Source organism: Diceros bicornis, chromosome 33 (assembly GCF_020826845.1).
Source record: "Diceros bicornis minor isolate mBicDic1 chromosome 33, mDicBic1.mat.cur, whole genome shotgun sequence".
Taxonomy (NCBI): Eukaryota; Metazoa; Chordata; class Mammalia; order Perissodactyla; family Rhinocerotidae; genus Diceros; species Diceros bicornis.
The window spans coordinates 7,635,521-7,649,022 of NC_080772.1; the positions used below are offsets into that span (position 1 = coordinate 7,635,521).

The 13,502-nt window shown below is 36.2% G+C and overlaps 1 protein-coding gene across 4 annotated transcripts in view; it reads right to left on the reverse strand.

Moving 5' to 3' along the window:
- The window catches only part of ATP6V1H (ATPase H+ transporting V1 subunit H), a 119,920-nt gene that overhangs the window by 17,959 nt on the left and 88,459 nt on the right, over nucleotides 1-13,502 (reverse strand). The gene's annotated exons all lie outside the window — the stretch shown is intronic.

Genomic DNA, 13,502 nt, shown 5'->3' on the forward strand with positions numbered 1-13,502 from the left:
TCCTCCAATTATTTCTCCTCTGGAATAAAAATATTAGTATCTATACTAGATACACACTGGCTTTAATGCAACTGTATGTGGCTAGGTCCATCAAGCTGGCATTTAAAATATTTTTAGGTAATAGCTTAACTACAAACTTAAATCCAGACAGATGGCTGTAGAATTCAGATTTTTTTTTCAAATATTGAAATTCTGAAACTTTGCTTTGTGTCCTGCTTCAACATGCAGCAGTCTTGACACCTTCTCCACCTGAGAGCTCATCTATTATCTGTTGCCTGTTCTTCTAATTCTTACTCATGCAGATGAACAGAAAGGCTGATTGTGGTATCAAGCCTGAGCTAACAAAATAAAGCTTAATAACAAACAATACAGAAAATCTTGAGCATCTCAGAAAATAGTCAACAGGTTAAAGTAAATTATGACTATATAATATAACCATCTATCCCAACTGAGAACCCCATACATTATTCAAGACTACTTAAGCAAAGAGACAGAAGAGTAGAAAACAAAAACAGCTGGAAAAAAAAAAAACCATCATGTGATGACTTGTTTTTATATTATCCTTTGGAAAGAATTCTATGTTTCAAATTAATGTTAATTTTGTTTCTAAAAGCATAATCTATGAGCAAGTTGGTCTGAAGAGCACTGACCACTGATAAGAAATCATTCAGGGCTGGCCCCATGGCGTAGCGGTTAAGTGCGTGCACTCCGCTGCTGGCGCCCCGGGGTTCGGATCCCGGGCGCACACCGACGCACCGCTTCTCTGGCCATGCTGAGGCCGCGTCCCACATACAGCAACTAGAAAGATGTGCAGCTATGACATACAACTATCTACTGGGGCTTTGGGGGGAAAATAAATAAATAAAAAAAAAATTAAAAACAAAAAAGAAATCATTCAGTGGAGAAAACACAGTGAAACTTTTAATTAGCAAAATGTAGTGTTAATCAAAATTCTCTATTTTAAACATTTTAGACCACAACTTATACTCAAAACTATGCCAAAGATCATTCAAGTAAAAAAAGTAATAGTAGCTGCTCCAATAGTTATCCATTTTTCTAGTGCTATGCCACAAATGAGAACACTTTTGACAACTCTAAATATTCTGTCTATAGACAAACCTATACATTTTCTTTTATATTTAATAATCACCCTTGATTATATGCCTATAATTTATCATATCTGCTCTAATTTAACACAATATTAAGGCAAGAAAATTTCTATTTGCAATTTTCTCCAAATTGGGAGCTCTATTTTTTGTTCTGGTTTCAACTTAAAAATTTATTTCAGGAAACTAATTGGTCTCTATTTGTCACAATAACCTTTTACAAGGTTAAAGTAAATCATGGCTACCAAATTCTGAATAGAAACTATTCTACCATGCTACCAAGAGGAACTTCAGAATATTATTCAAAGAACAGAGGCCCAAACAACTAACATATTCTGCTATCACCCAACAAATAACTTCTGTATACATGAAATCTAAAAGCATAAAAAAGACCATAAAAGAAGTATGAGAAACATTACTTCAAAGAGACTACAAATGATAAAGACATGTTTTTTAAAAATGTATGCTGATAAATAATAAAACATAGATAATTCAAATACAGGTGATTGGAGGAAGAAAAAACAGGTCTTGAAAATGCCAGGTTATAAATCATTATTTTAAAGAAAATTTTTAATATAGGTTTTTTAGTATCTTAAACTACTATATTTAATATCAGTCATATAATTCATTTTCTTGACTTCACCTTTAAATGGGCATAACAAGCAAAGTGATTAACTGAGAGAGAGATCACCCACATGACTTAAAAAGCCAAGATACCCAAAAAAGAAGCAAATAGTATTAATTTAATCTGAGAAATCTGAAGGCTATGATGAAAGCTGTATTTACCATAGTAAAGTACTTATAACTCATATTCTGTCTACTCCTGAAAACATTTGGGAAGATGCCTAACTTGGGGCTTAGGAGTCAGGCAGAGTTTGGTTTCCTTAGAAGTCATTTTCTTAACACCTAGTCACTTTCCCTTTTAGCGGCAACAGAATCGTCACTCTAAACCTAAAGTCAAGTCGGGAAATGGGGGTGGAAAGGCACCTCTTTTGATCAACAAAGAGCCAGTAGCAGCAGACAGTGATTAAATGAAGCAAAAAGAAGGGAAGGCCAGGCAATCAACCTACTGGGGCCGATCCATTAGTTCCCATGTGTAGGAAAGAAGTGTGTGATTGTTGGGCAAGATCTATACATAGCCAGCCGTTCTGCACAAAAACCAGGGTATGGGAGGAACAAAAGGAGAAAAGAGATTTAAAAAATTAAATCATTCAGCAAACTACAGATGTGGTAGCTGCAATCGAGACAGAAATGGCAAGGACTTGGCGAGAAAAAGAATGATCAGGACAGTGAGCAACAGACACTGACAATGAAAACAAGCAGAGAAGAGACAGGAGGAGACAGACTAGCTGCACAGCAATGCCATCTGAATGCCAACACAAAGCCCTGATAAGCATCTTGTTAAGAAGAACTCGAATTGTGTATGTGTAATGGGCAACTGTATACCCATTAGGCCCCCAAGTATGCCTTACTGAATAGTATGATAGCGTGACACCAAATTTGGAATTTGGGGTTACACAGACCCACGTTCAAATCTAACTCCCATAAATGGGAGAACTTGGGCAATTACTTAACCACTCTTATGCACTGGACTTCATATTTATAAAAATGAGAACAGTAACATCTTTCTTGCAGAGATGTGTAAAGATTAAAAAAGACAGTGTATGCCCCTGGCTAGTGCCTCTCATGATCTGGAATAGCACTGCTCCACTCCACCTCCTTCTGCTATCCCTAGCACATTCAGTAATTGATAAAGAGTGGGAAATACTCTGAATATTTTTAAAGAACTGTATTGCTTCCTAACCACTATCTAGCCCCACTCCCACCCTCAAATTAAAACTTTGGAACATAAAAAGTTAAATTTTTAGCTCTGAGGAAAACATGTATTCAGCATAAATTGGACACTTACCCTCCTGCATTTACCAATTCATTTCAATGAATATGTATTTGCCAACTTAGTCCAGACAACAGAGTTTTAATCTCATCAATAGAAGGAGTATTTGGCAGGGAAGTTTGTCTACATATTTAATAGTAGACAATCCCTAAGGAACAATCCCATCCTGCCTCTTCCGGGCCTTCCCTCCATTAATTAGCTGGTTCTTCAATCTTCAATTTCTCCCACTCGAACTTTCTTCTGGCACCTATTTAAACAAATGATGACCACAAATATCCAATTTCTACCTCAGGCCCCCCACTAAGCAGTATCCTTTCTTCTCACTAGAAGGAGACAACCACACTAACTTTCCTTACTTCTTCACGATCCTCAGCCTGCTGCAATCTCCCTCCTGTGGCTAATAAGGGCCCTGGCCCAGGTCACCAATGGTATTCTTGCTGCCACATCCAAGGTACACTTTCAGTCGTCTTCCTCATCCTCTCAGCTATATTTTACACTGCTTAACACTCACTCAATCCTTCTTGAAATATATCCCCTTTCTTTTGCTTCCCTAACAGCATATGTTCCTAGGTTACTCCTAATTTTCCAGCCATTTCTCCTTAGAATCAGTCTTTCACCCACTCTTACCCTCCTTGTATAAAATCTACTCTTCTTCTATTGTCCCCTTAAAAGTTTTTGTCTCATTCTCTAACAGTGGTTCTTAACCTTTTTTGGATCACAGACCTCTTTAAGAATTTGATCAAAAGCATGGTTCCTTCTCACAGAAAATATCGGTACACACATTTTTGCATACAACTTCAGGGAGTTAATCCAAACATCTCCTAGGTGAAGAAACCCTGTTCTACACATACTGTTTTGGGGTAACCTCATCCATCGTCATGACTTCAATCCTCTCTCTATTGATTACTTTAGATCTATCACGCTAGCTTACATCTTGCTCCTGAACTCCAAACTTATATTTCTATCTTTCGGATTTCTCCTTGGATATAATACAGAGACATCAAATTCAGTATGTCCAAAAAAATCAGCTCCTCACTGCTATTCAAATCCTGTTCCTCCTTCATCAGATAAAGGAGAGACAAGTGACCAAAGAACAGGCCCAGCAGGAAGCAAGGCAACTTCCCATGCCCAGGAATTTGGAAGGGCATATCCACACTGAGCCAGCTAAATGCAGAAAGCTTGACTAGAAAATCACAAAGACACTGAGCTTTAGCCTGCTGCTGTGGAGCAACCATGACAGGGTCTTGGCCAGAAAAGCCAGCCTACAGAAGAGAACTAAGCAGACGGGTTGTAGACACGAGAAACCATGGGACCAGAAGGAAAGGGAGACGGAAAAAGTTGCTCCCTTGCTTCTTGCTGGCTTCGTGGTTTCCGGTTTTGGTGGAACTGTGTAACTTCACCTAGCATTAGATTCTGTGAGCTACCCTGACAACCTCTTAATATAGCTTCTTATATTTAAGCTTACTTCAGTAGGATTTTGTTTGTTGCAAACAAACCATTCCTGGTGAAGATAACACACAAAAAATGTTTAGACCCTCCTTAGTTTACTAAGGTATTCTTTCACTGGTAGACCCAATTACATTCCTGTTTTGTTCTGGTAGAACCATCTGGTCACTAATTTGTTTCTATAAATTTATCATTTACATTATTTCTTGTATAGCTTCTATTTAAATGTGCAGCTTCTACTAATAATCTATAAAAACACTGCAAAGATTTTTTATTAATTATCATTTAAGGATAAATTTTTAACATCCCTTCAATTTTACCAAAAACGTAAGTTAATAAATTAGAACACATATTCTTACGTAAAATAACTTATCTGTTTTGAGAGAAAAATAGTAAAATTGCTGTAGGTTGTCAAAACATGACAAACTGGATGTTTCTGATTTTAAACATGCAGAATATGCAAAAAAATATCTTATAAAATAGGTATGTCTATATGTATATACACATACATATATACACACAATTTTCTTATGTAGGCAGAACAAAATTAGGCAAAAGAAAAAAGAGTCTCAAAATTATGCTGTTTTACTAACACTACTAACAAACTAACCATGAGCATATAATCACCTTACCAAATAACACTCATTCATTTATATGTCTAACAACTGGAGAAAACAAGTGTCTGCAGTAATCTAAATACCTTATGATTAACTTCCTTAAAATTGTATTAATGTTGGAGAACACTCACTCTTGGTGTACCAAATAAAACCTCTAGTACTAACTTCTGATGAAAAGCATAGTTAGGAGACATTTTTCGAATAACTTCATAACATCTATCATAAACACATTCTAGAAGAGATCAAAGAAACGTCATTTTCAGGGGCTGGCCCGATGGCGTAGCGGTTAAGTTCACACGTTCCACTCCGGCGGCCCGGGGTTCACCGGTTGGGATCCTGGGCGAGGACCCACTCACTGCTCATCAAGCCATGCTGAGGCGGTGTCTCACATAGAAGGGCTACAACTCTACAACTATGATATACAACTATGTACCGGGGCTTTGGGGAGAAAAAAGAAAAAGAGGAAGATTGGCAACAGAAGTTAGCGCAGGGCCAATCTTCCTCAAAAAAAAAAAATTAATTAATTTAAAAAAAAAGAGCTATGTCATTTTCAGAAACTCATAACTGAGATAGGAAGCTGGTAATGAGTCACATTTTTCTCAAGATCACTACCTGAAGTGAAACTTACAAACAGTACTTAGGTGCGAGAAGGAAAGAAGAAACAGAGCTAATTCCTGAAATGCAAAACGCCTTCCCACTTTCTCTTCCTCCTCTAGTATCCCAACACAACCCAGACAAGATTCTTTACTGATTGTTATATTATCCCTTAAGATTCAGTTTCCTACGCACTGATGAACAGACTGCTGACTCAAAAGGCACTACACCAATAAAAAATAAAATCCCAAAAGGTATTTTGCATCTTTATAGTAATAAGTCACTCAGGCAAGAAATACCAATGGATGCTAAAAAATGAGTAAAAGGTTGTTGGGAAACTCAACAAGTATTTACACTCTCAAAATACCTCCCCACAGATTATTATGAAGGAGAAAAAAGTTCATTACAGTGAAGAAACCTAACAGATGCCACTTTAAGCAAGTGATCAAAGTTAATACCACCAATAACAGGGCAGACTGACTCAAGAGCTTCCTGACAGAAAAACTGAGGATGTGACATCAATTCTGTGGTGTTCCTGTCCAAAATGCATATCCCAAATCTAATCAGGAAGAAACATCAGGTAAACTGAAATTGAGGGACATTCTACAAAGCGACTGGCCTGTAGTCTTTAAAAATATCAATGTTAAGAAAGACCAAAGAACTGTTCTATTTAAAGGAGACTAAAGAGACATGATAACTAAATGCAATGTATGGTCCTGGATTGGACAAAAAATATTTGCTACAGACAACAGTATAAACAACAGACAGGAAATCTGAGTATGAGCTACATATTGTAGTACTGCATCACGGTACCACGGTTATATAAGAAAATTTCCCTGTTCTTAGGAGATACGTGCTGAAGGATTTAGGGTTGAAAGGTCATAATGTCTGCCACTTAGTCTCAAATAGTTCAGAAACAGAGAGAACACACAAATGTGGCAAAATGTCAACAACTGGTGAATCTAGGCGAAAAGAAAGTACTATTCTTGCAACGTTTCAGTGGTTGAAATTCTTTCCAATTAAAAAGTTAAAAAAAAGAAAACTTTTTTCTTTTCACACTTCCCTTTTCCATTGCAACCAGGAGGATGAAAACTACATCCTAAGGATAGGGGAGCAGGAAGCCTGAAGGATCCTGGATCTTTTATGACCTCGTTGAGCTGCTGTGCCAGCTGTGGACTTGCCAACACGTACAGTTCACATTACATTAGAAAGATAAATCCCTTACTTGAAAAAAAAGTCCTAAAAGAAATAAATTGGTATTCAGATTACTGTGATTATGTTAAATCTTCCTGAAATACTAAGACAGTGTACATTACTTGCAAGGCCGTTTAGCATTGGTTCAGCCACTCCCAGACTCCCAAATTTCGGTTCTGGAGACACTGCTGTGGCTTCCCACATACAGCATGCTTCCAGTGTGCCCGTGCTTAGAAGTTCTTCCTATACTCTCCCCTCATCTTCAAACAACTCCTCTTGATCCTTAAGACTCAGTCCAAGTGTCACTTCAGGAAATCTTCCCTTTTGAAGGCCCAGGGTGGATGAGGCACAGTTCCCAAGCTCATATGACACCTATTCACCCTTCTGCCATAGCCCTCATGATGCCACACTGAACCTATGTGCTATGCCTTTATTTCCTACTTCAGATTTCTCTACTTTAGCACATTATAAAGTATCCAATAAGTATTCCTGTCCATGCCTAAATTACAGCTGAGAGGGCTAATCACAGAGATAAAAGTAAACACTTCCACCACTGGGACATTAACTGGATACAAATGGAACAGCACAGTGTTTGATCCAAACGCTAAAATGTTCTCTCATAAGATAGCTCTGAGTTGTTTAGCAAGGTAGGAAAAACTGTCATCCAAAAGACTGTTTTTGTTTCAAGCATCTACAAATGCCTAACCCTTAAGGAAAATGAGGCAAGAAGCTTCTGAAGGTCCCAGAAGTACAGGGAAATGTTCTAGAGCTTTGATACTGTGCACGTTTAAGACATATGGTATTTTAGGTAAACCTTTGGTCCTTGTACTAACATTTTGGTACACTTTTACTAATTCATTCTTAAAAATGTAAGTAAGGACTGGTGATAAACTTCATTTACCTCATACAAGGGGGTTTAAATTTAGGGTAGGTACCTAGTGTATCACTGCATAATTCTCTTAAAATGTAAATTTAATTAAAATTCAATTAAAGAATATTACATCGAAAGGTGTCTTTCTTAAGATGACAGGCTTGTTACCATTTTTTTTAGTCAATTCCTCAAATATTCAGTGGTCACAAAAACTTGTCAACTCATTTCTGTTACCCATTTTTTTTCCCCATCAACATGTAACATCTGGGTGACATACATAAAAGGAAACTAAGAAAATAATTAAAAAACAATTATATTTCTTAGGTGAGCAAATATAGTTTGCTTAATTTTTACTTAATTAATTTTTGCATACTCTATTGAGGTTTATTTGATTATTTAAAACACACACACACACACAAGAAGCCCATGAAATGAAATATTCATGTGACCACAAATATAACTGCCCTGTCCACTAAAAGGGAAAGAAGAGAAAACGTTTAAAAACAAAGGAAGTTAGTTCATTTTTCTCTGCCTCTCCTTACTAGCCAACACTTTTCTTTTGTCTATGCTTAACCGATCCTTCAAAACCCAATTCAGGCATCTGTTTGTCTAAGAAGCCGATCCTAATCAAAAAAAACCAAAACACGAACTTGATCCACTGATACTTACACCTTAGTCACATGCATCTATGTGTGAAATCTGCATTTGATTTTTTATTTAATTATAAAGTACATAGACTTTATTATCGCTTAGTGGTTTTATTTTCTTTTACTGTCAAAATACTCATTATCCACCTCTTTCAAATGTTTATTTAGGCTAATACTGCAAAAATCTAAAACCTATGTTATGCTGGCATTTCCAAGTCAATTGTAATTAAGTGATAGTGTCCAGAAAAATAACAAGTTAGTACAGCCTCAAAACATCCCTAACTAGCAAAGCAGAAGCAACTTCAGACTGGGAGACCGTGAGTTGTTCCACTGATAATGAAACAACACCTATAAAGAATTCTTCTTTACTTGGAATGGGTTTTGATTTTTTTTGTAATCAAGTTATATTTGTTTTTGAAAAGTACACAATACACATGACATTAAAGACATTTTTCAAAGATTCCTCCACTAAAAATATAAGAATAATGTGGAAAATTCTAGGCACCCAAAGAAAGACCAAAATTTTGTAAATTAATTCTGGAAAATATTAAATCTAGAAAGGTTACATGTTTATTAAAAATTAAATATAATGTTTTAGTAACATGATTATTAACACTAAGAGGTTAAAACTTACAAAAGAGTTTTTTTTCTTCAATTCAGTCCCCAAGTAACTATCTTAATCACTGTATTTATGGCTATGTACTTACAGAATAACTAAAATATCCTAAGCAGATATAAACATTAGAGAACAAAGCAGTATCACCCATACCCTTGGCTTCATGAATTCTTCTCTGTTATATTATTTACCTACACATAAAAGATCTAGAGAGAGTCTTATAACTTATTATTCTGCTTGAAAAAAGTTGAAAAAGAATCTAGAAACAAATAAAAAATTCTACATGAGATCCTCTACCTACAAAATTCAGTGTTTCTTTCTTGAAGTCCTGAGCTGTCCATATGCACATATTGCTGCTTCTGAATTAGAGGTTGATTACACTTAAAATCATTCTGTAGGAGAAAAATGATGACATTTTATGACGTTAAATTATAAAGTATAAATTGAGGGTATATAGAAAAGTTCTCTAGAGTAAGTTGTCATTGTTTACATATTTTGCCAAATTTATGAATATAAAAATTCAGCACTGCTCAAAAGAACAAGGGACATGCCAGGAATGCACAGTGGGATGGGAAGATCAGAGAGCTGCGTGTGTCATTCAGAAGGGCTGGGAGTAGGTATGACCTGCTCGAGGCCTCCTGAACTGAGGGACCCAGTGTGTGCCAACCATCCCTGCCTCCCTAGCAACTCCATTCTGCTCCCCACCACTCCCCATCTACATCAGTTAGGGTTATCTGTAATCCACTATTCCTTGTAAATACAGATGTCAAGGGGAAGGGAAGAAACACTGGCTACTCTAATACTGCATTTCACGGAAATAATTTTGAAATCAATCGTGAAATCACAAAAAAGAATTAAGTATTTTCACATGATACATAATTCTATAATCCATGTTATAGAAACCAGAGATAAACCCATGTTTACATTATAAAGAAATGTAATATTTAATTCCTTAAAGCAGAACCAAAATCAAGATCCACAGACAGCCCAGTTCTATGATTTCATTAAGTATCCAATTTATACTCAAAATGCAATTTTAAACTTGTACGTAAAACAAAAAAAATATTCCCTGCAGTAAAAAACAAATGTTAACTTTACTATGTCCAAAATTATAATTTAGTCTAAAAAACAGAAACTTAGGAATAATGCTATATCAAAAATCTAAAAATCATTTATGTTAGAAAAGTAAAAGAAAATAAGGAGTGTGCTTGAAATCTGAAAGCATGGCCTAGGAACAAAACAATGACTACAGATAACGTGCAAAATTGTCATGAAAACCTTCGGATGCTGTTGCCACTCAGGCAGACTTTCATTCCCTTTTATCTACAATTATATTTTAATTGTTTTCAACAAATTTATTTCACTGAGTTAGTACTAAAATGCATCATTAATAAAACTTCATTTTAATTAAATCAAAACAAACAAATCGCTAAGAGGAAACAAAGTCCACTCTGTTCTCATGTTTTTATTTGGTGTAAAATCAGTACCATATTTTAGGTAAAAAAGCCTTTATTTTAGGTAAGTAGAAAGGCAGTCTTTACCAGCATGATTTAATAAAGACAACTTGGTTATCTGCATAAAGATATTGATTCAAAATCCTTTTACATTTGGGAGTAACTTTGCAGAAGATTTACTTTCCAAATGGTACTCTGGTCTCATATTAATCTGATGTTGAAATAAACTGCTATTACTTGAGCAATTTTCATTCTCTGGCACAAAGAGCCATAAAATGTATATCACAACAAAATATATAGGTAACGTGTGAATTCTAATCTTTCTTCATATGAAAATTCCTTTATAAAATAAAAAGTACAGGAAAACACTGACACTAAGTTTCTCCATCAAAGGGGATTTATCATAATTAAGACATTAAAGTTAAAATAGCTTGGCACATAATTAGAGAGGAGGGGAAGGATATTATCTCCTCACCTACTGAACGATAAAGAGCAAATACACCAGTTTCTGGCTATAAACACATGTACTTTTCCTTTTGTAATCATTGAAAAATATACTATGAGACTAAATCAGGTTCCTAAATTCAAGGAAAAAATTCAAATTTTAAATGTTTCATCTTCAATGCATGAGCTTTTGAATAACAAAAGTTCTTAACCAAAAAACTTTCTCCACTGGCAAAGGGAAAAGGTCAACATCCTATTTCATATCCATCTTTTCTTTCACATCAGAAATACACATTAAAAAAAAAAGCTAAACCCAACAACAAATTCTTCATGAGAAAGAACTATGAAAATGAAATTGTTTTTTAGCAAAACAAGAATTATACTTCAGCAACCCTAATTTCAACAAAAAAGGAAAATAAAACTGCTTCACAGAAACTTGCGAAAAACATCTGACAAATACAAGCTCACTGGTTGCAACAGCCTCAAACTCTATTAAGTGCCAACAGTCTTTACACTAATTTCATGAAAGAGACATAAACCAAGAGATATAAAATTTCTAAATAATTCATATATGTTGAAAAATGCAGCTTGGGGTAAAGTGAAACAAGGAGGGAAATCCCGTGGAGTATTCTATATTTACTGATAGACTTGAAAGTTCTTCTTCCTGCTAAATAGATAAAAACCATTTTTGAGTACCCTTGCTTTGATCCCATACTTCTTGCACTGCAGATATGAAAAAAGTAAAAATGCTTTCAGTCCATCAAGCGCTGCCAGCAACTAGCTCTGAAATTTATCCCAAGTCCATCTACTTCTTATCTCCGCTACTGTTTTTTTTGTTTTTGTTTTTTTTGCTGAGGAAGATTCGCCCTGAGCTAACACCTGCACCAATCTTCCTCTATTTTGTATGTGGGTCACTGCCACAGCATGGCCACCACCGAGTGGTATAGGTCCACGCCCAGGAACCAAACATGGGTTGCCAAAGTGCAGTGTGTCGAACTTAAGCGCTAGGCCACGGGCCTGGTCCCTGTTATCTCAACTTTTATTGTTCTAGTCCAAGCCACTAACCATCTCCACTCCAGACCACAATGAGAACCTAACTAAAATGGTCTTTTCAATTACACACTTACCCCTGTACAATCCATTCTCCACAGAGTAGCCTAAGCAATCATTTTAAAACATAAAGCAAATCTCGTCATTCCCGTTAAAAAATCTTTCAATGGTTTTCAACTCATCTTATACAAGTAAGAGTCAAACAAGAGCCTACAAGATCCTACAGGATCAGATCCCTGCCAACCTCTCCTCCATCTTTTCTCATGCTGGCCTCATACTGCCCTTCAAATTAGAGTTTCTCAACCTTGGCGCTATTGACATATTGGGCAGGACAGTTTCTTGTTGTGAGCACTGTCTGTGTGTTGTAGGATGCACAGCAGCATCCCTGGCCTCTCTCTATCCACTAGGTGCCAAAAGCACCACCACCCCCAGTGGTCACATCCAAATATGTCTCCAGACATTGCTTTTAAAGAAGCCAAGCTCATTCCCGCTTCATGGTCGTTTCCCCTCTCATTCCCTCCACCTGAAATGCTTGAGCTGTGCAACTGGTTCCTTATCATTACTGTCTCAGCTTGGCCATTGTCACCTACTCAGAAAGTCCTTCTCCAATCATCCCATGTAAAGCTGCACCCACTTCCACCATATCTATAGCCCAGCACTTAACCTAACAGGGTACAAAGTAAGTGCTCATGAAGTAGTCGTTGAAAGCATGCATAAATTTCAGTATTTATGAGAAAAGTGCTTAAGCAACAAGATCATAATATTTAATACGAATGCCACAGCAGTACTCCTGGTTAGTCTCCTATCCTGTATTTGCCCACATCTTTCAACTGTATGCATTCTAATACATTCTAATTCTTTCCTTTGGAAGTACTGGTAGCATTACTGTCATTTATAGGCAATGTACATTTGTTTGTTTGCCTTAAAAAAAAACAGTCCAACACCAGAGCATCCTTCCAAAGAATGGGGAATAGAGAGGCATTTGACCTGTTCAGAAGAGTGCTGAAGGCACTGAGCCTCCAACCTACAGCTAAGAACGGTCATGGCAAAGGGACTCCTTGTTTGTCTATCACGTACACAATGGCTCACCCTTCTATCTAAGTAGTCACTCTCTAATTTATCTTGTTTTAAGTGGGTACAAAAAGGTCAATAATTCTTAAAGAATAAAAACAACAAAAGAAAAATATGACTTTAGTTATGTCAAAAGCAAAAGGCTATAACAAATGAAATGTGCGAGTTGAATCTGAATTGATCAATCAGCTTTTAGTGATTTCATGTGAACTGGTAAAATCCATTCAGGTTAACCATAAGCTCAATAGTTACAAATTTTGCAAAACTGTGGAGTCTCTAATCAGTAGTCCAGCTGGATTCCATTCAACTCGAAAAAAGACTGACTCACTTCTGTCACAAGGGTCCTTTTAGTTACTTCTGGAGTTGTTTTTGATATTAGTAATTTGAATACACATTTCTTCAGAACATTAATGCAGTTGGGTTTTTTTTTAATCACGTCATTGCTCTGAATTGCTAAAACGTACTTCTAGATATTTAATCTAAATCACTGATCTAGAA